Here is a 26,487-nt window from a genome sequence, read left to right as displayed (position 1 = left end):
CATTATAACTGTTGTCTTTAGCATCATTAACTAACCTGTGATGAAGTGTTTGTCACAGACATCAATGTGTTTACTGGTCCCATAGTTGACCATTTTCACCCACTCTGTGGATGACCTGAAGACACAGATCTTTTCTTTTGCTGTCCTTATGATGCATTTGTTCCTGGCTTCACCACTTGCAAAATCCTTCACGATGTCATCAAAGTCCAATGATTTTATAAGTTCACTCTTAATAGCCATAAGAGAAAATAGCCAGAAGACCTTTTTTGGCTCGGGGGCCACATCAAGATTGCGAAATTAAATGAAGGGCCACATTTGTTTTGTAATTTGTGGATCATAAATTATTTGGGGGCCAAAATGGCAATAATGAAAACCTCAAGCAGCATGTCCCTTATGTCTAAATAATATAAATTCAGATTTTGATGTATGAGAATGGGCTGGTGAGTTGTTTTACTTTCCCTCAAAACTATTTTACTACCGGATGGAATTGTTTCACAGGACTTAATTTGCCCACCACTGGCCTAAACTGTCATCTGGGAATTCAGATAACCAAATGTGGGCCTTCTCAATCACTTAGGCCTTGGATTTGGATTCCGCACAGAGGAGTGCATTAAGCAAATTGTCCAGGTTTCTCTTGGCCTCCAAACTGTCAGGGACTCTGAGAAAGCATGTCAATGGCAACATTAAACGTATCTATTTGAAACTTTTGTCTTCCATCAAAATATAAAATCCTGCTCTCCACTGTAATCAGCAAATATTTTGCATTTCTTTCTCTAATGGTTGTCATGTCTGCACGCATGGCTAATCTCAGGTACACTTAAAGGCTTTGTCTCAAAGCTGTCAAAGGGTCTCTTTGCGATTCGATTTGAGTGTCCTAACTGCAATGTTAAGGTCTCTATCACTCCGCTGTGGAATAATGCTAGTTGCTAGAATCCTTGATAATACTGTGTCCCAAAATGTGTCTAGATGCCTTTTCATGTATGTCACAGATGGGATTCCTGAAGCGGAGACACTTGGAGAGAAACAACCGGAATACTACAATCATAAGAAGTCTCACCACTGTCCCCATTGTGAAAAACAGTTTTCATCTCTATCACTGTTAAAAAACACATTAAGATCCATACTGGAGAGAAGCCTTACTCCTGTTCTGACTGTGGGAAGGGTTTCTCTCAATTTAGTCACCTTAAAGTTCACCAGCGCATACATATTGGTGAGAAGCCTTACTCCTCTTCTGCCTGTGGGAAGGGTTTCTCTCGATTAAATTATCTTAAAGTTCACGAGCGCATACATACTGGTGAGAAGCCTGTTTTATCTCATCATCTGAACTTACTAAACATCAGAGAGTGCACACAGGTGAGAAACCTTCAGTGAAATAAGTATTCGACCCCTCTGCAAAACATAACTGATTGGTGGAAAAACCCTTGTTGGCAATCACAGAGGTCAGATGTCTCTTTGTAGTTGGCCACCAGGTTTGCACACATCTCAGGAGGGATTTTGTCCCGCATCTCTTTGCAGATCTACGCCAAGTCATTCAGGTTTCGAGGCTGACATTTGGCAATTTTAACCTTCAGCTCCCTCCACAGATTCTCTATGGGATTAAGGTCTGGAGACTGGCTAGGCCACTCCAGGACCTTAATGTACTTCTTGAGTCACTCCTTCGTTGCCTTGGCCGTGTGTTTTGGGTCATTGTCATGCTGGAAAACCCACCCACGACCCATTTTCAGTGCCCTGGCTGAGGGAAGGAGGTTCTCACCCAAGATTTGACGGTACATGGCCCGTCCATCGTCCCTTTGATGCAGTGAAGTTGTCCTATCCCCTTAGCAGATAAACACCCCCATAGTCCCAAAGGTGTTTCCACCTCCATGTTTGGGGGTGTGGATGGTGTTCTTGGGGTAATAGGCAGCATTCCTCCTCCTATAAACATGGCATATTGAGTTGATGCCAAAGAGCTTTATTTTGGTCTCATCTGACCACAACACTTTCACCCAGTTCTCTGAATCATTCATATGTTCATTGGCAAACTTACGATAGGCTTGTACATGTGCTTTCTTGAGCAGGGGACCGTGACTATGGTCCCAGATGCATTGAGATCATTGACCAGATCCTCCTGTGTAGTTCTGAGCTGATTTCATTGCATCATTGCAGCTCCACAAGGTGAGATCTTGCATGGAGCCCCAGCCCGAGAGAGACTGTCTGACTGTTCTTTTTGTGTTTCTTCCATTTGCAAATAATCACATCAACTGTTGTCACCTTCTCACCAAGCTGCTTGGCGATGGTCTTATAGCCCATTCCAGCCTTCTGTGGGTCTACAATCTTGTCCCTGACATTTTTAGACAGCTCATTGGTCTTGGCCATGGTGAAGAGGTTGGAATCTGATTGCTTGCTTGCTTCTGTAGACAGGTGTCTTTTATACCAGTAATAAAAGTAGATTAGGAGCACTCCCTTTAAGACTGTGCTCCTGATCTCACCTCGTTACCTGTGTAAAAGACACCTGGGAGCCAGAAATGTTTCTGAATAAGAGGGGATCACATACTTATTTAACTTATTAAAATGCAAATAAATGTATAACATTTTTGACATGTGTTTTGGGGTATATTTTTGTTGTTATTCTGACTGCGTGCGTGCGTGCGTGCGTTGCACAGGGTTCGTAAGGGTGCTTGAAATCCTTGAAAGTGCTTGAATTTTGATGATGTGTTTTCAAGGTTTGAAAAGTGCTTACAATTAGGATAAAGTGCTTGAAAATGCTTGAAATTGTAACTGTATTTATTTCACAACAAATATCTAATCTGCATGAATAGTTTGTTATTTAAATGGAGAAATAAAATGTTGGAGATTGTAAAATGAAATCTGCTGTGCTCGCTTGTGCATGTGTGAATGCGATCTGCCAGTCTATTCCTTGTGTGACTCCGCCTCTGTGAAACCACTACTGCACCATGCCGGGAGGCTGTCGTTTTAATGAACGTTGGCTGGAAGATGCCAAATATAAATTATGGATTAAACGGGGGCAAACACCACGAGTTGCCTCTTGTAAAGTAAAAAGCAAAAAAGATGTACAGGATATATTGAATATTCACAAAATGTGTGAGTCTAGGTAAAACATTTCATTTTCCTGAAAACTATTGAAATGGATTAATTGCATTTTGGAAAAGAGTTCCTCAATTTACTTCTTATGTATTAAATCCAGGCAATTAGTTGATGAAAAATTTATTAAAATTAAGATAATTAATACAAAAGTAAATTTGCTTTAAAGAAAGGCTTTGTGCTTTGTGTTTTTAGGTCACTGTGAAAGTTTTAAAGCAGTCCTTTAGTGCCGCTTTCAGAGCGCTCACGTCCATAACTGATTCCCCAATTTTAAAGAATTTATCCTCAACTAGTTTTGTGGTGTCTGTCTACGAATTGCAGGGGCATAGAATTTATAGGGACGTGTCCCTAACAATATCCAGTGACACTGATATATCCCTAGCAATAATTTCGATCAAAACTTAAAATATATTTATTTATATATTGATGACAAGGTCCCCACCAATTTCAAAATCAAACCTACACCACTGATGTATTATATAATGTTAACTTAAAAGAATAGTAATCAAAAAATGTGGCAGAATTGGGGGGGGGGGGGGGCCGGCCCTTTGGGTAAATTCTTATGTGACAAGACAGATGGGCAGCATCTTACCACACCCCTTTTCCTCCCTTATATACGGTTGACTGACTTGTATAGAGTTAGAGACTCCTCAGATGATTATGTTTGTAAGCGGTTGATGCGTATATTTGCAAATATTAGTAAAAATGTTAGAATGTGCCAAGAAAACTTTGTCTTTGAATTACCATCACATAGCCCAAACTTTGTAGGGTGGAAGAAAAACATGTCAATATGACTCTGAACCATTACAAGTTTGTATAGATTTGCCCTAGATTTGGGAAAAAAGTGTGAAAAGACTGAAGGGTAGCATAAATTTTGAGCAAAATCTAGGGTGCAGCAACTGTTTTCCTGGATTTTGTCTAATTTCACACAGAATGACTCAGCTGCATGTAATTTACTCAAATCCTCCCCATCAGTGCTACTCTCCATAGCTCCCTATGTTATGTTATGAACCATGAAGAGATTAAACATTTTAAAGGTGATCATTCTGGATGTATACAGCAATATAGTTAACTGACAACTATCATTTTCAGCATCTTACTAATAATAGTATTGATAAAACATAAAAAATCCTTCCTATTTTTTAATTATTTAGGAAAAAAGCATCAAGACCTGATGCGAAGTCATCTGAATCCAGGTCCAGTAGTAAGCGATTTTTTTGGGCAGAAAAGCACATCTACATCCATCCATACAACAGCAGGGACAGTACAGTGGAAGCAGCCGGTGGAGTAGCCCCTCTAACGTCCACATCCACTCCTGCAGTCCAGTCTTCTAATCCACATCAGGCAACCAGCAAGATTACATGCATCATAAAATCATTTGTGAGCTCTGATCCAAAACTTCAAGCAGAAATATGTTGGGCAACAAAAGCTGTAACCAGCCACTATTCTTACAAATCATGTGAGAATGCAGCAGATGTTTCCAGAACAATGTTTCCTGACAGTGAAATTGCAAAGCAGTTTACTTGTGGGGAGAGAAAAGCAGCATACCTCACGACATTTGGGATTGCTCTTCATTTCTCTTCCCTAATGAAGGCCAAAGCCAAGAAAGAATCTGAATACGTACTTCTGTTTGATGAAAGTCTAAATAGGGAAATTAAGAAAAGCCAGCTTGACATGCACATACGATTTTGGAATGATAACCAAGTGAACTCAAGGTACCTAACAATTTTTCATGGGTCATCACACTGCAGAACAAATGCATGAGAAGGTTGAAAAAGTGTGTTCAGATATAGGCTTTCAGAACCTGATTCAGCTGTCAATGATGTCCAAAATGTTAATTTGAAGCTCTTCTTACTAGCCCAGCAGAACATTGACAAACAAACAGGCAAGAAAATGTTAGATGTTGGAAGTTGTGGATTGCTTATACTGCACATCTCCTTCAGAGCAGGGTGTGCATCCACAGACTGGGAGCTGGGAAATGCTCTGACAAGCCTTAAATGGCTATTCAAGGATGTTCCAGCTCGTAGGGAGGACTACACAGAAGTCACTGGTTGCACGTCCTTCCCTCTTGACTTCTGTAGTCATCAGTGGCTGGAAAATGTGGAGGTGTCTGAGCGTTCCCTTCAGATTTGGCCCTCTCTGAAAATGTACATTAGTGCTGCTAAAATGAAAACCGTTAGAGAACCACTTACAAAGTCTTTCAAGACGGCTGAGAAGACTGTGCAAGATGCCCTCTTCCCAGAAAAGCTGAACTTCTCTGTAATGTTATCTAAGGAAATCACACCATTTTTGAAGTTGTACTAGACGGACTAACACATGTTGCAGTTTATGTGCGGTGATCTCCCAAATATGCTGAAGGGTCTAATGGAGATGTTTGTCAAGCCCAGTGCCATGAAGGATGCAACTACCCCTGTAAAGCTTCTTCAAGTTAATTATGCTAACTCAGTCAACCACATTGATGTCACCAAAATGAGAATTGGATTTGTCACAGAGCGAGCCCTAGAAGAGCACATGAAACAAAACTCCTCTGAGAAGCAGCCTGGAGTTCAGACAGAACTGCAAGCTGTTTTTACTGAAGATGGTGTCTAAACTGCTTGAAAAGGCACCACTTAAATATCTGCTTGTTAGAGGCCTGTCTGTCCTTGATCCAAGGGTGCTCCTCAAAAGCAAAGAGACAAGTGTCAGAAAACTCAGCACTGTTTTACGACTCCTCGTGGAATCTGGCCGCATTGAAGAACAAAGCTGTGATGACATTCTGAGGGAGTTTGGGCAATTTTATGACCACAATCTGATGTGTGCGTCAGATTCATTTAGGAATTTCAACATTTATCAAACAAGGTAGAGTTTCGCCATCTCTAGGAGGTAGTAAAATTTGTAATGGTCCTCTCCCATGGTCAAGCCTCTGTCGAGAGAGGGTTTTCTGTTAACAAAGAGGTGATGGTGGAGAACCTGAAAGAGGATTCTCTTATTGCTCAGCGGATCATTCATGACCATGTAAACCATATTGGAGGGCTGCTCAACATAGTCTACATGAAGGAGCTACTCCTCTCTGCACCTGCTGCCAGGCAGAAATACCACAATTATCTGGATGACCAAAAACGTCAAAAAAAAAATGAGCAGACTGCTCAGAAGAGAAGGCTGAGATCAAGGCCAAAAAGAAGAGAATGGAGGAGGACATAAGGGTCCTTGTGAAATCTGCAGATAGTAATGCAGAGAAAGCTGAATCAGTTGGAAAACTCAGCTTCATCTCGAAATCAAATGGTCTTCGCAAAGCTGCAAAAGAAAAACAGTCTGGAGGCTGTACAAAAACAGCTAAACGACAAGCTGAAGGAGTTTAAAGACACTCCTTAATAGGTCCTTAATGTATTATATGGCCTTAACATGCAATGTTCAGTGTTTAGTGCAGTTTTTTATTTTGTTTTATTTAACAGAGTGATAAAGGCCACCGAAGTCAACTTTAAGTTGATTTTGTTTACATTTACACATCTTGTTGAGTTGATTGTTAAATTAAGTTAAATATGCACTTGAAGTTATATACCATACATAGTGCAACTTTTGGCCTAATCTGTAAAAAGCACATGTAGCACTTTTGGCCGCATACTTTAACACTATTTTGTGTTGTTAATTCTGTGTTTGACAACTCAAGTTGTTTTGATTTGCTAAATATTGTTAAAAAGGTCAATGAGGTGAATCTGATTGACTAACTACCTCAAAGATGATAATGAACTGAAAAAGAGGGTTTGATCTGTGGACATCAGAGGGTTGAAATGCGGATTCATTTTAATGGTTAATATACCTGGATGTAGGACTGCAACGATTATTAGACCAAGTGACTCTTTCATCTTGTAAAACTTTTAAACTGACATTGTAATACACTAGAATGTAACTTCCTGTACGTAAAATTATTTAATATTGTCAGTCAATAAATATACACACAAACCCTCTTATATTTACAGTATGTCTATGTATGTCCATGTATGTGTTTGTGTGTGGGGGGGTGGCTCCCATTCCCAGGATCCACTTTAACCATTGGTATTTCTAGTGAGCAAGTAACATTTAGCATTTGATTAAGGCTCAATTTGTATATTCAGACTTCTCATGGTCATTTCTGGTAATTCCCACAACAAGGGTCACAGATTCTACAGCTTTACACCCATGACTGAGATTACAGTCTGCTACTCTACCACAAGGAGTCGCTACAGAGCAACGTGGCAAGGCAGCCCGGTGTGACTTCCACCCATCCACCCCGGCAGCACTGAGACAAATTACTCTACTATGATGGATCCACAGGCAGAGTCAGTATGATGTAACCAGGCAGTTCCTGAAGAAATGTTGTAGATGGGAAATTCAAGTCCCTATGAGACCCCATGGTAGAATGAAGGGAGGTCTACAAAATGAAAGAGTGTAATAATAAAACACTGGGAATGAATGGTGGATCAGTGGACATCAGAGGGGTGGAATTAAGATTAGTTCTAATGTTGGATATACTTGGACTAACAGAAAATTATTATGTATTAAGAATATGTTTTTGTTTGTCATGGTGGTCCTGTTAGTTGTGGTGTGTTTCCTTCCGGTCCTGCTAGGATGTCTGATGGGATTTGATCTTTACCAGGGATGGAGGCTTGGACCTGCTGGCAGCTCAGAGCAGGTGGAGGTGGGAACACAGCAGATGTTTGTATTTCCTTTTTGTTGTGTTATTGTCATATTTACTGTTGTGTTGTCAGTACTCACCTAAGAGTCTCCAGTCTACATTGTGGATCCAGGTTTTGTTCTGTTTGGTTTTGATTTTCTTCATCCCAGTCCGCCACCCAGAGTTCATTATTCAATCTAATCAGAGGGGATCCTGTGATGGTAATTCCATCGATAGGAACTCTTAAAGGAGTAAGTACAGAGACAAAATTCTCTTTGAACAATCAGCCATTTATTTGCAGATAGAGAGACGCATCAAACGCTTACAGGATAATCATCTGAGTATCTGAAGTAGATACATGAACAGTCCGTGTTTGTTACAGTTAAAAGGGGTGTGGTAAGTTGCTGCCCAGCTGTCCTATGTCAATAAAACACATTCCCTTTTTTTCTGTCAATACCTAGGATTTAACCAAGGGGCAGGCTATCCTCCCCCACATGGGTAACCTCTTCACCCCAATAAGAGGTCTTACATCATCTGGACAAACAATAAATAGACTCTGGTGGGTTGTACAAGCAACCTTATAATCTGCTGATACCAGTCAATAATGACCCTAAACACCAGATCCCCCTCTCCTACATTCATTTTCTTATCTAAACATGAGTACCCTTAACTTGTAACCCATTTATACATGTATAGGACCAAGTATACATTAGTTCAAGAATTTCCACAACAATCCTTCAGCAAAGCAGAGAGTCGCTTCACTCCAGAATCCTTCAGGTCATTGTTACTCAGATCCAGTTCTTTCAGATATGAGGGGTTTGACCTAAGAGCTGAGACCAAAGAAGCACAGCCATCCTCAGTGTTTTCACAACCTGACAGTCTAGAGAGAGATTATCATGATGTTACAAACAGAACAATAGTTCAAAATAACATTAGAATATCTACTATATATTACATCATTGTAATGTCAACTCTACTTTAGGGCATACTATTAAAACTGACATTGTAATACATCACGCTAGAATGTAACTTTCTGTACATAAAATCATGAAAGTTGTCAGTTAGTACATAGAATGTAGATTTAAGAAGATAGTTTTTGTGTGTGTGTACATACACAGCAGTTCTGCAGGTTTTGATCACTGGCAGCAAACCCAGAAGATCTTTCTGTGATGTGGAGTATTTCTTCAGGTCAAACACATCAATCTCCTCTTCTGAACTCAGTGACCTAAAGGCCAGAGCTGACCACTGTGCAGATGAAAGTTCTTCTTTGGAGACTGTGATGGTAATTTCATTGATCAGAATTCTTAAAGGAGGAAGTACAGAGCCAAAATTCTCTTGGCATAATTACATTTATTTGCAAATAGAGAGACGCGTCAAATGCTTACAAACATAATCATCCGAGGAGTTTCTAACTTAATACATGAACAGTCATCAGTACTTATAGTGGAAAAAGGGGTGTGGTAAGATGCTGCCCATCTGTCTTATGTCAATAAAACACATTCCGCTTGTTCCATCACATATCCTGGACTTCACACAAGGGACAGGCTGTCCTCCCCCACATGGGTAACCTTCTCAACACTTGAGGAGTCACAATGTCTGGATAAACAACAGATAGACACTAAAGGTTATACAGATTTACTGATTTACGAGTAACCCTCTAATCCACTGGTGCCGGTCAAGGATGCCCCCTAGGCAAATACCAGATTCCTCTCTAACACATTCTTTTTCTTATCCAAACATGGGGACTCAGTCCTTTAACTAGTAACCCATTTATACAGGTATAGGACCAAGTATACATCAGTTCAAGTATTTCCACAACAGTTTTACAGGATGGATTTTTTTAAGGTGCAGTAGTGTGTTTTCTTTCCTAGCAGTTACCTTCTATTTTCTGCAGAAACATGCTCACTGATGATGTGTAGTTACCATTTTGTTACCCAGTTCTTTCCTCTTTATTTCTATGTTTCCTGGAATCTAGTTATTACCTAGTTATTTCCATCCTGCCAAATTAAGTGCAACCGATTTACTTGAAAAAGGAATGGTGACCATGGTGTGGGAGGGAGGCTGAGAGAATAAGTTGAAGGATAGTTCAGTAACAGAAAGTGGACACTCCTGATCAGCTGTTGGGTGGCATGTTTGAAAGAAAACCTTGTACATGTCAAATCTTACTTGATCAATTCTCTCAAACTGCATCCAATGTTCCATGATAGAGAGACCCAGTTCCTTTTCCCTGGTTGTGCCTCATCTGTCACTGTAGGCAGGTTCTGTCTTTGGGTTCTAAACCATCTAATCATCCTCCCAATCTCTCCTTCACACATGTTGTAGTTTGTTCGTATGTATTTACCCTGGAGTTTATTGGGGATGTGTGATTGGGTGGTGGTGTAGGCCCTGGGTCTGAGCATTAATCATTATCCTACACATTTTGTCATTAATTCCATTATATGATCAGCTACACACATATACTTTGGTTGCTCAAGTCAATGTTCTATTTATTCAACATGACCTAGGTGATGTTCTGAGATCTGTTATTTTCTGCGAGAACTGGAAGGAAAGGACTTATATGTTTGCTGCAAAAGGCTGCGACACATTTTGAATCAAATGTTTCATACTTAATTTGGGGGGAGGTGGTTGTCGTTCATTGTCATGTGGGGCTGCCGGTGGTGAAGATGGATGGAGGAGGGAGAGACGTCTTCTGGCATGGAAGGGGGGCGGATAGGGCAGTGGGTGTTAGGAGGGCTCCAGACTGCTCCCTGGCTGTGTGTTGGTGCTCTTTAGAGCTGTTACAGAGTGTTCCTGGCTCGCAACATAGCCTGGGTGGCACCGTGTCAATGTTCCCCGGTAATCCAGTATCATCAGCAGGAGCAGTCAATTAATCTAAAAGGGCATGACATCATTTCCCTTAACATGTTCATTACAACATGTTTAATGACCTTGGTTGTTCATGAAAAGATTTGAATTGTTGATCATTTTGAAATTTTAAGTTTAGTTTTGAGAAATAAAATGTAACTCATTGCTCTTGATTTTAATATCTGACTGATCATAATACTGCTGAGTTAGCTGGAGTGCAGAATACCACAACGTATCCCTGGTACAGTGTACTGTTCCCACATGCCAATATCACTAGATAATTTACTAGACAGTCCCTTCACCTGTCCCACTATATAATTTACTAGACAGTCCCTTCACCTGTCCCGCTAGATAATTTACTAGATAGTCCCTTCATCTGTCCCACTAGATAATTTACTAGACAGTCCCTTCACCTGTCCCACTAGATAATTTACTAGACAGTCCCTTCACCTGTCCCACTAGATAATTTACTAGACAGTCCCTTCACCTGTCCCACTAGATAATTTACTAGACAGTCCCTTCACCTGTCCCTATAGATAATTTACTAGACAGTCCCTTCACCTGTCCCATTAGATAATTTTCTAGACAGTCCCTTACCTGTCCCAGACAGAGGAAAAGAGGAGAGGAGCAAGAATAGAGGAGAGGACAAGAGCAGAGGAAAAGAGGAGAGGAGCAAGGATAGAGGAGAGGACAAGAGAAGAGAAAAAGAGGAGGTGTGTGGAAGAGAATAGGTGACAAAGTAAGGAAGAGAAGAGGAAGAGTAAAGGAGACAGGAGAGGGAGGTAGAGAGGAGACACTGGATCAGAGGGGACAGAGACACCCTGAAACACAGGAGAAAATGTGTGTGTTTTCTGTCCATGTTTCTATCAGTTCCTGTTCACCTCCTGTGCAACATGGTTCTCTTTCTTCATGGTTAGTAGCCAAGTTAACAGGAGGAGGTTCACTAAGTTTCTGTTGTTGGACGGTCAACTGTCACATCAATCCAATGGCTTTGGTGGTCTGTGTTTAGAAAACTAGTTACAGCACCCTATCCCCACACACACACACACACACACACACACACACACACACACACACACACACACACACACACACACACACACACACACACACACACACACACACACACACACACACACAGTTGTATTATCATTGCTGTTTTAAAACACTTTTATTCTGTCAAATCTGGGACACTGTAATTCAGACTGAGGGAGTAACCTGATGATGAAATAGTCAGTATGAAATCTGATATTGTGATTGGACGGATCCCCAACTTCAGCTGATACATTGCTGACCAATGGGGTGTGTGAAGAGGTGTTCTTATCGAGTTTCACTAATTTATTCTCAGTATTTTACTACAGTGTCCTATTGAACATGACCGTGATTAGAGTGAAACACCATGTTGTGTTTGACAAATGGACCATCTGACACAGAGACACTAAGGAGTCCTCATGAACCCCAAACTCTGGATAGAGGGGCTCAGTGAATGTGATGTTGAATGTCTACAGGTGGGTCAGTGTGTCAGAGGAGACCCTGTAGAAGGACAGAGTGCCGGCTGGCCAGTCCAGATACACTCCTACTCTGTGGGAGTCTGAGGAGGTGACAGGTATGGAAGTTGGCTTATTATTGTGCCTTACATTACGATAACCATCACAGTTCAGACTCTAGGACTTGTCATTTTCAGTTAAGCTGTTCTTCTAAATAATTGACTACGCCACTGAATCTAGCTAAGCAAAATGTAAACATGTCTGTATGTTTAAAAGGACATTTGCCCTTCTTGAGAGCCCTAGTCGTAGCCAGCCCTAAAGAACACAAGGCTGCCTTGGGCCATTGTTCTTCAGATCTTATTTTGGCCCTCTGTGAGATTGCTTTGAACGTTCTCAAAGGGCACGTCCCACTCAGGCAGGAACAATAAAAAAAACTAAAGAGGCAAAAGCCAGTCGTCAAGCTATTTGACCATAAAAGGACCAGTATTAAAAAAAAGATCACATTGAGATTAGGAGCACTCCCTTTAAGAGTGTGCTCCTAATCCCAGCTCGTTACCTGTATAAAAGACACCTGGGAGACAGAAATCTTTTTGATTGAGAGGGGATCAAATACTTATTTCACTCATTAAAATAACAAAATTTTTGTCATGGAGTTTTCTGGATTTTTTGTGTGGTTATTCTGTCTCTCACTGTTCAAATAAACCTACCATTAAAATTATAGACTGATCATTTCTTTGTCAGTGGGCAAACGTACAAAACCAGCAGGGGATCAAATATGTTTTTCCCTCAGTACATGGGTCCCCTGTATAGCCTGTTTGGTGAAGTAGGAGAAATCTTAAGAGGCTGCACTCTCCATAGCACCATGTTGACAGTCAGTGGTTAATTGCATTCTCTCTCCTTGCCTCAGGAAAACCCATTGGAGATTAGATGTGGCTTGTTTAGGGGCTTTAGGCAATGTGTTCGTAAAGGAATTTTGCTGATATTATAAGAGTCTTAGGAATTTAACTTTTTTACAACATAATGTTAGATGGTTCCTCACCCGGAAAGTAGTCTATAGGCAAAGATATTGTAATTTAAGAAGCCAAATATCAACACAAATGTTCTATTTACACCAATATTCATCTATTTACACCCAGCAAATTAGAATAAATGGAGCATATCAAAGTCTTCAGATGTAACTCTTCTATTTAACAGAGGTTAAAACAGTTTAAGGAACTACACCATCAATGTTTTATGCTAACTTTTTACAAACAGCTGCCGTTCTGGACACTTTGCCAACTAGATAGACACAATCATTTCATCTTCCCAGCTATCAAATATGAAAAGAAATCACAGAAAAAAATATCTATCTCATGATACTGCAACCTGAGTAACCATTGCAACATATCTCATTAACAAATCCAAACACAAAAATCTGTACAATTCTTCCAAACAATTCTTGCCTCTTGGAACATCGAGCTCCAATATCTTGTATATCTGCCATATTCAACTTCCTGTTAAAGCTCTAAAAAATTTTCACAGGTCGCACATTGTGTCCAACCTTCGCAAAATTTTTGCAGAGATGAGCTACAGGCGAAACCTAACAAAAGAAACTTAGTGGAGTTTCAGGGCAACCATTTGTCCGATTGTCATGAAACTTGGTATCCTTGGTCGGAATGAGATGCCGTGGAGGTGCGCGTACGTCACCTGCCAACAACTTCCTGTGTCCGAGAATTTCACAGGAAGTGAGGGCGTTTCTCAGCAACAGTTTTTCGGATGTCACCAAACGTGGTGTCTGTGGTAGGTTGGAATGTGGCGCTGATTGGCCAAGTGGGGGCACTGTTTCGGAAAATTTGTTGGGCCTACTCTCGGGCTTGCGTGGCCAATCGCTTGTTTGCTTGGATCCCTAATTGCTGTTTGCAGCTGTATTTAACATTTTATTAATTTCACTTACCTGCAGACAGGTTATTCAGGGCTCTCTGAGGTGAATGAAGAAAGACTGGCAACTGCCACATCAAACTGAAAGGTCTTGCGAAAGGAGATGGACTTGCTGGGGCAAGATCCACTTGCCAGCTGATCTCTGCTTACCTGATTTTTCTGCACACTGTCACAGTCAGTATCCCCAAGAACATCAACACAAGGTTATATTACACATTTTGTATTTCTACACAAACCATTCATGTTTCTATTAAGTTTATTATTGTTTAGGGAAAGTGTGCCAAGCTTTGATGGTTTTGACTACCTTTTGCTGATTGTAGTGGGTGTGTTGGAGGCCACAGTTCAGCAACTGTCCATCTATAGTATTGGAAACACTGCTACAGTATAGTACCATATAGGATGTTGTGTCCTGGTTATATTTACAATCTGGCCTTCATATCATGGTCACATAGTTTTCAATTAGACAGTTAGTCAACCCTCCTACCCCTGTAACTATTCAGTAATTTATTCTGTAAAATAAAGTATTAAAATACGACTGCACCATAAAAGGTCTGGCTGGTTCTGTGTTGTAAATTATATTGCCAGCAATGCTGTTTATCTTACAGAAATATGCATTTAGGCGGTTCTAACTGCTTTGCATGCATTCCTTGTGGCTAGGAGGTAATACCAGTATGTAATATTATACCAAAAAAAGTATCAAATATTTGTTTCTGATTGGCTAAAAGTGAGTTCTAGAAGGGTAATTAAACTCCAACATACAGGAAAGTTGAGTGGACATTTATTCTAGATATTCAAGACACCTAAAAGAAGACATTTAGAATGACTGGTATACAGGACAAATAGACTAAATCATTGCAGTGGGTTTTCTGTAGCAACCAAAACCCTGTATCAAATTCACTAACAATACATCTGAATATAAACAAAAACACTTCTGTTCTACTAGTACATTTTTGCTTGTTTTGTTGGCCACTGTGGTATAAGCGGTTTAAACACCTCTTAACTATATTACTTAATTTACTACACAAAGTGAATCTGCTACACATCATCCAAATAAATGTAAAGAACATTGCTTAGTCTAACGCTCTTAGTCTAATAGAGTTTAGATGTCATACAAGATAACAAACCTGTTCTGAACATATCGTAAGACTAAGAGCATTGAATTTTAAGAGCATTGAAGAGTTCAAGACCTCAGCTGAATCAATATTGCAGTTGAACAAGTAAAGGAAACAAAGCTTGAACTCTAAACTGTTCTGGTCATGAAATGATTCACTGGTTGTAAAGATGGAGGGAACATGTCGGTAGTTAGGAGACGATCTCCGTTTTCAACATCACAACTGACCAAACGGGTCCTGCAGACTAAGATTATCACAAATGGATTATTGCCCGGTGGTTTGGTCAGGCTACAAAGACAAAACTAGGATAGTTACAGCTGAGGTCAGAGCAGGGCAGCTTGCCCTTCGAAGGACAAATGTTGAAATTTGAAAAGTTGAGAACAGGCAAAAAGCACGACTTGCATTTGTAAGAAACATACCTGTATTGATAAATACAGTTAACTCATTAAGCTTCAACATACACATACTCCAACAGACAAGCGAACCAAGTCCAAACAACAAACGTAACTGTTTGTACAAAGGTAGAATTGGGCTCCCTTCTAGCTCATATTTTTAAAACATTGAACATTTCAAAATCAAATGTGCATGGCTGACATACACTCACCTAAAGGATTATTAGGAACACCATACTAATACTGTGTTTGACCCCCTTTCGCCTTCAGAACTGCCTTAATTCTACGTGGCATTGATTCAACAATGTGCTGAAAGCATTCTTTAGAAATGTTGGCCCATTTTGATAGGATAGCATCTTGCAGTTGATGGAGATTTGTGGGATGCACATCCAGGGCACGAAGCTCCCGTTCCACCACATCCCAAAGATGCTCTATTGGGTTGAGATCTGGTGACTCTGGGGCCATTATAGTACAGTGAACTCATTGTCATGTTCGAGGAACCAATTTCAAATGATTTGAGCTTTGTGACATGGTGCATTATCCTGCTGGAAGTAGCCATCAGAGGATGTGTACATGGTGGTCATAAAGGAATGGACATGGTCAGAAACAATGCTCAGGTAGGCCGTGGCGTTTAAACAATGCTCAATTTGCACTAAGGGGCCTAAAGTGTGCCAAGAAAACATCCCCCACACCATTACACCACCACCACCAGCCTGCACAATGGTAACAAGGCATGATGGATTCATGTTCTCATTCTGTTTACGCCAAATTCTGACTCTACCATCTGAATGTCTCAACAGAAATCGATACTCATCAGACCAGGCAAAATTTTTCCAGTCTTCAACTGTCCAATTTTGGTGAGCTTGTGCAAATTGTAGCCTCTTTTTCCTATCTGTAGTGGAGATGAGTGGTACCCGGTGGGGTCTTCTGCAGTTGTAGCCCATCCGCCTCAAGGTTGTGCGTGTTGTGGCTTCACAAATGCTTTGCTGCATACCTCGGTTGTAACAAGTGGTTATTTCAGTCAAAGTTGCTCTTCAATCAGCTGGAATCAGTCGGCCCATTCTCCTCTGATCTCTAGCATCAACAAGGCCTTTTCGCCCACAGGACTGCCGCATACTGGATGTTTTCCCCTTTTCACACCATTCTTTGTAAACCCTAGAAATGGTTGTGCTCAAAATTGCTTAAATCACCTTTCTTTTCTCATTCTGACATTCAGTTTGGAGTTCAGGAGATTGTCTTGACCAGGTCCACACCCCTAAATGCATTGAAGCAACTGCCATGTGATTGGTTGATTAGATAATTGCATTAATGAGAGATTGAACAGGTGTTCCTACTAATCCTTTAGGTGAGTGTATACTGTAGTGATAATGTGTTAACCCTGTCAGGATAGTAACATAAAATATGAATGTGTAAATATTGTACAATCCTACTATTTGTAATTCTGTGTTCATCTATTTTCTTGTTTTGCCAAGCTGTTATTTTTAGTGTGGACCCCAGGAAGTGTAGTTTGGGCATCAGCTAATGGAGATCATATTCAACTTCCATATCATGAAATGCATGTTTACTGTTCTATTTTTAGAAAAAACACACATTTTAACTGTCATTTTGTGTTACTTTTTTGTTATACTTCAACATTTTAGAATAAAGTAGTGAGTTGAGAGAAGTAATTTTTGCAATTTTGTTTTTTAATAATTCTGCCCACCATTTGTTGCCTAATAATTGTGCACCCTTACATATTCACCTGAAAAAGATCAAAACTCCCTGTTCACTGACTCACTGAGGTTCAATGATATTTTGAATTGACATAAAGCATTGTGATTGTATTTCTCAAGATTAATTTTATTGTTGAACAATCTGCCTAATAATTGTGAACACAGTGTAAACTTGTAACAAGGCATACATTCATCAATAATCTCAAGTAATCTTCTACATAAAACAAGAAAAATACAATGCAATACAAGTGAAACAGAATAAAGTGAAACTTTTCTATCAAAGCTGTAACACAGCTAATAATATGAGATTATAGATCAATCTGATAATGAAATGCCATCTAGACAACTAATGGAATAAACTGTGTCACAATCTTCTAGCCCTACTAGATCTTAGATAATTGTGCTGTCTTTTCTGGTAACACAATATCAAACTATATTTAGGCAGTTGGGTACATTAAGTGAATATCAAAGTGATTAAAGTCAATTTCTTCCCCTAGGTATCAAAAGGTCAGATCAGAACACACAAACACACAATAATAACACAGAAGTTATTTTTTTAACACAAGCGTGCAGGCAATAGTTCATAGCGACATACAGAATCTATGCAAATATAGAACGATTGAACATTTTGAAACAAACATCCAGTATAAAGTGATACAAACAACCCAACCCCTCCTACTGTCCCCTTTCATGTCACCAACTCATCCTGTACGTCTCTACCAGGATATGATGGAAGTGAGGAAGCTTCGGTGGACATGCGTTTTTCTGGATTTGTTTATTGTTATTGTCTCTCACTGTTCAAATAAACCTACCCTTAAAATTATAGAATAATATTTCTTTGGCAGTGGGAAAACATAAAATCAGCAGGGGATCAAATATTTTTTTCCCCTCACAGAATGTGTGTTGGTAAGCTTCAAGGTAATACATTCAAGGGAAACATTTCCCACAGTCAGAACTGGAGTAAGGCTTATCACCTGTGTGCAGTCTTTTAGGAACAGTAATTTTACTTGATCTAATGTAACACTTCCCACAGTCAGAACAGGACTAAAGCTTAATCACCAGTATGTTTGCGCTGGTGAACTTTAAGGCAACCTAATCGAGAGAAACACTTCCCACAGTCAGAACAGGAGTAAGGCTTATCACCAGTATGTAGGCGCTGGTGAACTTCAAGGCGACCTAATTGAGAGAAACACTTCCCACAGTCAGAACAGGAGTAAGGCTTATCACCAGTATGTATGCGCTGGTGAACTTCAAGGCGACCTAATTGAGAGAAACCCTTCCCACAGTCAGAACAGGAGTAAGGCTTATCACCAGTATGTATCCGCTGGTGAACTTTAAGGTGACCTAATTGAGAGAAACACTTACCACAGTCAGAACAGGAGTAAGGTTTATCACCAGTATGTATGCGCTGGTGAACTTTAAGGTTACCTAATTGAGAGAAACACTTACCACACTCAGAACAGGAGTAAGGCTTATCACCAGTATGTATGCGCTGGTGAACTTTAAGGCAATCTAATTGAGAGAAACACTTCCCACAGACAGAACAGGAGTAAAGCTTATCACCAGTATGTATGTGCTGATGAACTTTAAGGTGACCTAATCGAGAGAAACACTTCCCACAGTCAGAACAGGAGAAAGGCTTATCACCAGTATGCATGCGCTGGTGAACTTCAAGGCGACCTAATTGAGAGAAACACTTCCCACAGTCAGAACAAGAGTAAGGCTTATCACCAGTATGTATGCGCTGGTGAACTTTAAGGCGACCTAAATGAGAGAAACCCTTCCCACAGTCAGAACAGGAGTAAGGCTTATCACCAGTATGTATGCGCTGGTGAACTTTAAGGTGACCTAATTGAGAGAAACAATTCCCACAGTCAGAACAGGAGTAAGGCTTATCACCAGTATGTATGCGCTGGTGAGTTTTAAGGTAATCTAATCGAGAGAAACCCTTCCCACAGTAAGAACAGGAGTAAGGCTTATCACCAGTATGTATGCGCTGGTGAACTTTAAGGTGACCTAATTGAGAGAAACACTTCCCACAGTCAGAACAGGAGTAAGGCTTCTCTCCAGTATGGATCTTAATGTGTTTTTTTAACAGTGATAGAGATGAAAACTGTTTTTCACAATGGGGACAGTGGTGAGACTTCTTATGATTGTATTCTTCCTGTTGTTTCTCTCCAAGTGTCTCCACTTCAGGAATCCCATCTGTGACAGACATGAAAAGGGATTTAAACACATTTTGGGACACAGTATTATCAAGGATTCTAGCAACTAGCATTATTCCACAGCGAAGTGATAGAAACCTTAAAATTGCAGTTAGGGCACCTGAACCTTTGTCAGCTTTGCGACAAAGCCTTTAAGTGTACCTGGGATTAGCCATGCGTGCAGACATGACAACCATTACAGAAATAAATGCTAAATATTTGCTGATTAGAGTGGAGAGCAGAATTTTATATTTTGATGGAAGACAAAAGTTTCAAATAGATAAAATAGTTTTGAGGCAAAAGTAAAACAACTCATTCTCATACATCAGAATCTGAATGTATATGATTTAGACATAGGGGATATGCTACTTTATTTTTGATGGCCTGCAAATAAATGTATGATCCAAAGTACAAAACAAATGTGGCCCTTCATTAAATTGTGGCCCCTGAGCCAAAAAGGTCTTCAGGCTATTTTCTCTTATGGCTCTTGAACGTCTAATGTTTTATTATGAAAGTAATCTGAATGTATATGATTTAGACATAAGGGAAATGCATTTTTTTTAAAACATTAGACTTTGATGACATTGTTAAGGTTTTTGCAAGTAGCAAAGCCAGGAACAAATGCATCATAAGGCAAGACAATTTTATTATGTATGCTGTAATATTAGCTGATTTAACTGCAATTTCGTGAATGAGCTGTTTGCTTTGAGTGTGTAAGTTCTATGTTGTAAATCTCTTTTCCAGGATACAGATAATTCATGTTGTCTACAACAGATCGAATGCAATGTAAATACTGTTGAAATGCAAGTAAAGGCCATAATTAAGCTATTGGCTTCATTTGCTGTTGGTGGTGTCCAGGCTTGGAAGGTGCTGTGCCCAGGGGCCCATTGTTTTATAATCTGTCTATGACTGTATAAAATGTTGAACCTTTTCTTTCATCATACACCTTAAACAGACCCTTTACTTTCCTATCCTAAACTTCCTCCTCTCTCCTGTTCTCATTATAAAATACTATTTCTGGTATTTCTAATTAAGTGTCTCCCCTTACTACTTTAATACCATTGCGTTTACTAGAATTCTAACCCTTTATTAATAAAGTTATAACATCACCTTTTCCTAGATGTACACATGTTCACTATATTATTTCCCTCTACTTCCTCTGCTAACACTCAAACTGAAAGTGAAATCATTTACAGAATTAAATTTGAAGAAAATAATTTTCTCAAAAACATTAAAACAAGGCATGCATATAGTCAGGATGACAGATGTTTTAGATTTCTTCTCTAGATTAATGATAATTGTTCAGTGATCTCTCCATAATTGACCAGACGTTGGTTAAGCAAATGCGCTAGCCGTTTGTACTTTAAGATTAACTGTATTTTTGGGTGAAAGTGTGTTTGTTGCTCTCACAAGAACAGACCGCTGAAAGCAACACAAGGTAGACCCACTTCCATTTCTGGATCCAGTTTCTGATACCAAAGAGCAGTCCAAGAGCTTAACTTTTCATTACTACTGCTTTAGTTTTTATACTTTCAACTTATGTAGCCAAACGGGAGTGGAATGTACTGAAGTCAGATTTGTTTAGTTCCAAAAGATAGTACTGCCCTTGGTAGGAATTTTAGGCAAGGGCTGATGGGATTGCCCCTGCACAATGGGTTGGGAAACCTGTGCCAACTCCTGTCGTTGTCCATTGTGGGTCCAACACTCTTTTGTTTGGTAAATATTATTATTTATTATTGTTCCCAGGTTAGGGCTCAAGTAAGAGTTGCAGATAAAATATTTACCTTGTATCAATTTCATATACAGGTGCATCTCAAAATTTGAATATTCTGGAAAAGTTCATTTTTTCAGTAATTCAAATGAAAAAAAAAAAGTGACAACTTCATATATTCCAGATGAATTACACAGAAACATTTCAATACTTTTTTGTTTCAATCTTGATTAATACAGCTTACAGCTCATGGAAATCAAAAATCCAGTATCTCAAAATATTGTTCTAATACAGAAATGTTGACCTGGCTGTCACTGACTGACTTACTGTCACTGACTGACTACCCCTTGTTAAATAGCGTAGTGGTTAGAGATGCGTACCTGCAACCTTTAGGTCTCACGTTCGAATATCATCAGAATGAAAGCAAATTGTGCATAAGGATTTGTTCTGGATAGATAAAAACTATGCTGGAGTGGGTATAGAAAATAATCACCCCCCTTTAAAATTATCAGATTTTGTTGCTTATGAGCCTGAAATGAAAATGGACACAAAAAAATGCATTCAGCTGTATTTACAACTTATAACATCCAAGTGAAAGATATAATACCAACTTGTCAGGAAAAACAAATGACAAAAAAAAAATAAAACTCCTAAAAATGACTTGTAAACCCAACCAAGTGTAGTTAATCACCTTCTCAATAGCATACAAAGCCAGTTGACTTTCAACTGTGATCAGCTGTGGTCATTTTGATTTGCTCAGCATGAAACAAGCTTTTCCTGAAGCATTTCAGTCCCTGGTAGTGCAACTGAAGAAACCAATCAACTATGGGTGGCAAGGCATTGTCAAAAGATCTCCAGGATAAAGTTGTGGACAGGCACAAGTCAGGAGATGGATAAAAAAAAAATCTAAGGCTTTATCAGTGTAGTTTATCATTAAGAAGTGGAAGGTATTTGGTACAACACAAATTCTCCACAAATGTGGCTTGTATGGGAGGGTTGCAAGAAAAAAGCCACTCCTCAAGAAAGGCCACACGCAGTCACAACTGAGATTTGCCAAAACGCACCTTGAAGATTCTAGGCCACGTGGAAAAAGGTGTTACGGTCAGATGAGACTAAAATTTAATTATTTGGCCTCAACGCCAAACGATATGTCTGGCGAGAATCCAATACAGTTCACCATCCAAATAACACCATACCTACAGTAAAGCATGGAGGTGGTAATATCACATTATGGGGTTGTTTCTCTGCAGCAGGGACTTGAGCACTTGTCAGGATAAATGGAAAAATTGATGGGGCAAAATACTGTCAAATTCTTGAGGAAAATCTACTGTTCTCTGCCAGAAAGTTGTCAATGGGAAGATGATTTACCTTCCAACATGACAATGACTCAAAGCACACAGCAAAACTGACAACACAGTGGTTGAAGGAGAAAAAGGTGAATGTCCCTGCATGGCCTAGTCAGAGCCCGGACTTAAAGTCCATTGAAAATCTGTAGAATGACATGAAGACAGCAGTCCACAAACGGTCACCATCAAATTTAACTGAACTTGAGCAGTTCCGCAAAGAAGAGTGGTCAAATATTGCATCGTCTAAATGTGCAAAGTAGAGACATATCCCAACAGACTAAAGGCTGTAATTAAAGCAAAAGGTGGTTCAACAAAATACTGACACAAGGGGGTCATCCTTTTTCCAACTCAGTGATTGTTTATTTATTGATTTTTTTTTCTGACATGTTGGTGTTATTATCTTTCACTTGGATGTTATAGGTTGCAGGAAATACAGCTGAATGAAAAAAAAAAACTGTCTTCATTTCAGGCTGCAAAGCAACAAAATGTGATTATATTACAGGGGTGTGATTCTTTTCTATGCCCACTGTGTGTTGTTGTACGCCTAAAATAAAACTGTGCACGGCTACTTCTGGTGCATTTTGAAAGTACACATCCGGGCATGCTTTTTGGGTCAGGATAGACAAAAACTTTGCTGGCTACAAGCTTCAGTAGCTACGTTATAGGAAGCCTAAAATAAAACAGTATATTTTGCGACTATATCTGCTGGATTTTCGAAGTACGCATCCGTGATAGATTTTTTGTGTATTATAGGCTAGATAAAAAACCCTTGGGCAGTAAAATATTCTGGATGGACAAAACCTTTGCTGGCTACATGATTCTCTCATCTCATCTCTTGACAAAAACGTCGGTCTCTTCACCTATATCGATAGTTATTGTATCAATGTCATTCACAAACAAAAGAAGAAAGAAATTGTGCCATGTAATAGCTTTGGTTGTGTGAGGTTCAAGTAGTAAGTTAGACAGTAGTAAGCCTGTTACAAGCTAATAAGCTGTTAAAACAGCCAGAGGCAAAAGCCATATATTTCATAGATGCTATTTGTGGTGGAGGTAAACTTAACAAGAAACTTTAGTCAGTTTAACAGTGGTTAATGGTGTGTAGCGAAATATGCAAACTTGGAGTGATGATAATGCGTGACAAAATGATCTAATATCGAGCTTCTATACCGACAGTGTGCAATCATAAAGCGCTGTGGTGTCGTGGTGAAAGACACAGCCACTCACATGGGACACCTGGGTTTGAATCCAGTGAAGGAGGATAAGTTATTTATCTACATAAAAATCTTGAGCTCACACTTGACCTTTGACCCTCATTCAGAAGTTAATGTACTCTGCCTTTGCCTTGTCTGCAAAATAATAAATGGGACATACCAAGCCATAAGGTGTCAACTTCCATTTGATTGCTCAGTTGGTTGCAGATCACTATATTAAATCTGTATAATGATAAACATTGTATTGTTTTTTGACTTGACAAATGTAGACAGATGACATTGATCAAACCAAATTGTTTTGCATGTTCGGGAATAACGTTTCGCATGTGGGAGGATAATGTTTTGCAACCATTTCATCGAGAGCAAGGCAACGAATATTAAAGGATACAACACTCTTGGTTTGGACGGAATTGGATGAATGCCAGATTAGGATACTCAAGAACGACTCAAGTAATGTTTTTAACGTGTTGAACTCCAGCGAGAAATGTTCAAAAGTCATGTTGTGGATTGAACACTAATGCATTTTAAGCAGGTTACAAGAAAAGTTAGGAGACCTATTTAATTGTGACCTGTTACTCTTCAGCTCATGTGCGTGTGAATAAGCTACTTAGGTGTTGTCTACGCGAGCCCTAACCCACACGCGTTTATTCCTTGGCTGTCAATTCCTTGGCTTCATTGCGTATGATTTACGATTACTTCCAGCTGGCAAGCCAACTATTATTGTTTGTTTCCACTAATTTGTTTGCATTCCGATCACTTATGGCTGAAGTATGTTTTTGTTTGTCAAGTAGTTAGCCTAGCACTTGGTTTTGTTTGTGAAGTACTTACTTGTTAGCTAATAACACATTTTTGTAGATTGCCAGTCTATCCATCCATCCTCCATCAATTTATTTTGTAGCCTAATCTTATATTAATACATAGGCTTGGGTATTGAGTATTGATTGGAACCGGGACTAGCTTTGCGGGAATCGTTCAAAAGTTTAAATTTCGATTGCTAGTTTCAATTCACAGTCCGCTGACCGGAAGAAGAAACCGCTGAACACCAACGAAGAAGCGTCCACCAAAGTGTGGTTTCGCTTTTCTAAACAGATCTTCGGAACCTCTGACTGTTTCATCTTAACGTTGTTGGTTCCAACGTGAATAACAATATCTCCTCACTCTCTATACTTGCCAGTTTTAGACTTCGCTAGCACCAGCCCCAGATTTGCGGCTACGTCGGTGGCTCTGCCCCCGGTAAACAGTGTACGATCGCCGGCTGATACTGTGGTTAATGGAATCGCCGATGACTAAAGTTTTTAGTTTTTCAAGGCCAACGGTAGAACATGCCTGCCGATCATTCCCCTCTGAACGATAATTCTCCTCCGTGTTGTAGCTACAATAATTACAATGATAAGGCATTTTAATGATACTTAGCGCTGGGTGTTCTGTTAATTATGTCCATAAAGAGTCCCGGTGTAGTAAAGTTGGGTAAGAGGTCAACAGAGGAAAAATATGGTGTTGCTAAACTCTCAAAGTATAATTCAAATCTCGCTTTCTCCTATTTATGTGTTCAAGCTTCTTCTACACCCAGCGAACGTGTTTTCTCCACAGCAGGAGATACGATCTGTCCAGAACGCTCACGAATCCTGCTTGAGAAGGTAGATATGATCATTTTCCTAAACAAGAACTGTTTCTGATTTTATATTGTCCCTGCTGCTAATCTGGACTGGGTTTTACAAGTTGTTTCTTATTGTTTATTTGCTATTCTGCACCAGGTTAACCCCTCAGTGAGAGCACGGTAACATGTTCAAGTTCCTGCAGCATCATACACTCATGTGTACATGTATTTTCATGAGGTTTTCAAAAATAAAGCTCACTTGAGGAAAGTGTACCCCTGTGAAAATATGTTCATAATTTATAATATTTATATTCAAGTTCACAGATTTGATATTTATATTGTAGTTGAAAACAGCCCTGTGAGAAATTCATAGTAAAGTTCATAAAAAGTTAAAAGTTCATAGAATTAAAATGTATGGAGAAGGTCAGACTATTTCCTTCAGAAAAACCGTTGGTTAGTTAGCTCATTTAAAATATCTTAAACTTTTTTGACCCTGCCTCTTAAAAGAATCGGAATCGAGAATCGTTAGGAACCGGAATTGAAACAAGGAATCAGAATCGGAATCGTTCAAATTCAAATGATACCCAACCCTATTAATACATGGTCATGACACCATAACTCAGTAACTTCACTTCATTGATGCACAGCGAAACAAAGGCAGAACACCTTAACTCAATTAAGCTTTCCGGAGTGCAGCGAAACAAAGAAAAATAACCGTAACTGATGTTACAGGATTCTGCCTTGGCTCCTCTAGCACTATTTTCTCCCGAAAAAAATATTCCCAAAATAATTGTCCACATGATGAAGCAGATGTTTAAATGTTCCAAAAATGACAATTACAACTTTCTGACCAAAGATAGAGTTACAGGCTTTTGCCTTTGCACAGCATTAAAGGTGACAATAACGAAAATTGTTTTGTGAAAAGACGAGAGAATCGTGTTGCCAGTGAAGCGTTTGACTATCCTGAATACATTTTTATATCCATCAGAACTGTTTTCATTTATGCTTCCTATAACGTAGCAACTGAAGGTTGTCATTTTTGGCTGTCCTGAACAAACCCTAAGGAATAATGTGTTTTGACGTTGACAGGAGTCGAAGATGGAATCGGTTGATCCGGAGTCTGCGTCTCTAACCACTACGCTACTTTACAAGGGGTAGTTAGTCAGTCAGTCAGTCAGGCAGTGACATTTACTCTTTGAGGCCATCTCAGTTTACACAGTCCGCCAAGAACCACAAATTACTA

At 39.5% G+C, this 26,487-nt stretch overlaps 1 protein-coding gene and 1 pseudogene across 2 annotated transcripts in view; both read right to left on the bottom strand.

Annotated features, from left to right (window-relative positions):
• LOC109615482 (zinc finger protein 501-like) overlaps positions 1 to 26,487 on the bottom strand; it is a 1,152,720-nt gene that overhangs the window by 353,341 nt on the left and 772,892 nt on the right. The window lies entirely within an intron of this gene.
• Positions 1 to 26,487, bottom strand: part of LOC105028579 — a 101,460-nt pseudogene that overhangs the window by 61,029 nt on the left and 13,944 nt on the right.

This window comes from Esox lucius, chromosome 11, assembly GCF_011004845.1.
Source record: "Esox lucius isolate fEsoLuc1 chromosome 11, fEsoLuc1.pri, whole genome shotgun sequence".
In the NCBI taxonomy this organism is placed as follows: Eukaryota; Metazoa; Chordata; class Actinopteri; order Esociformes; family Esocidae; genus Esox; species Esox lucius.
The sequence above is the reverse complement of the archived record's forward strand: the minus strand, read 5'-3'. Positions and strand labels throughout refer to the sequence as shown.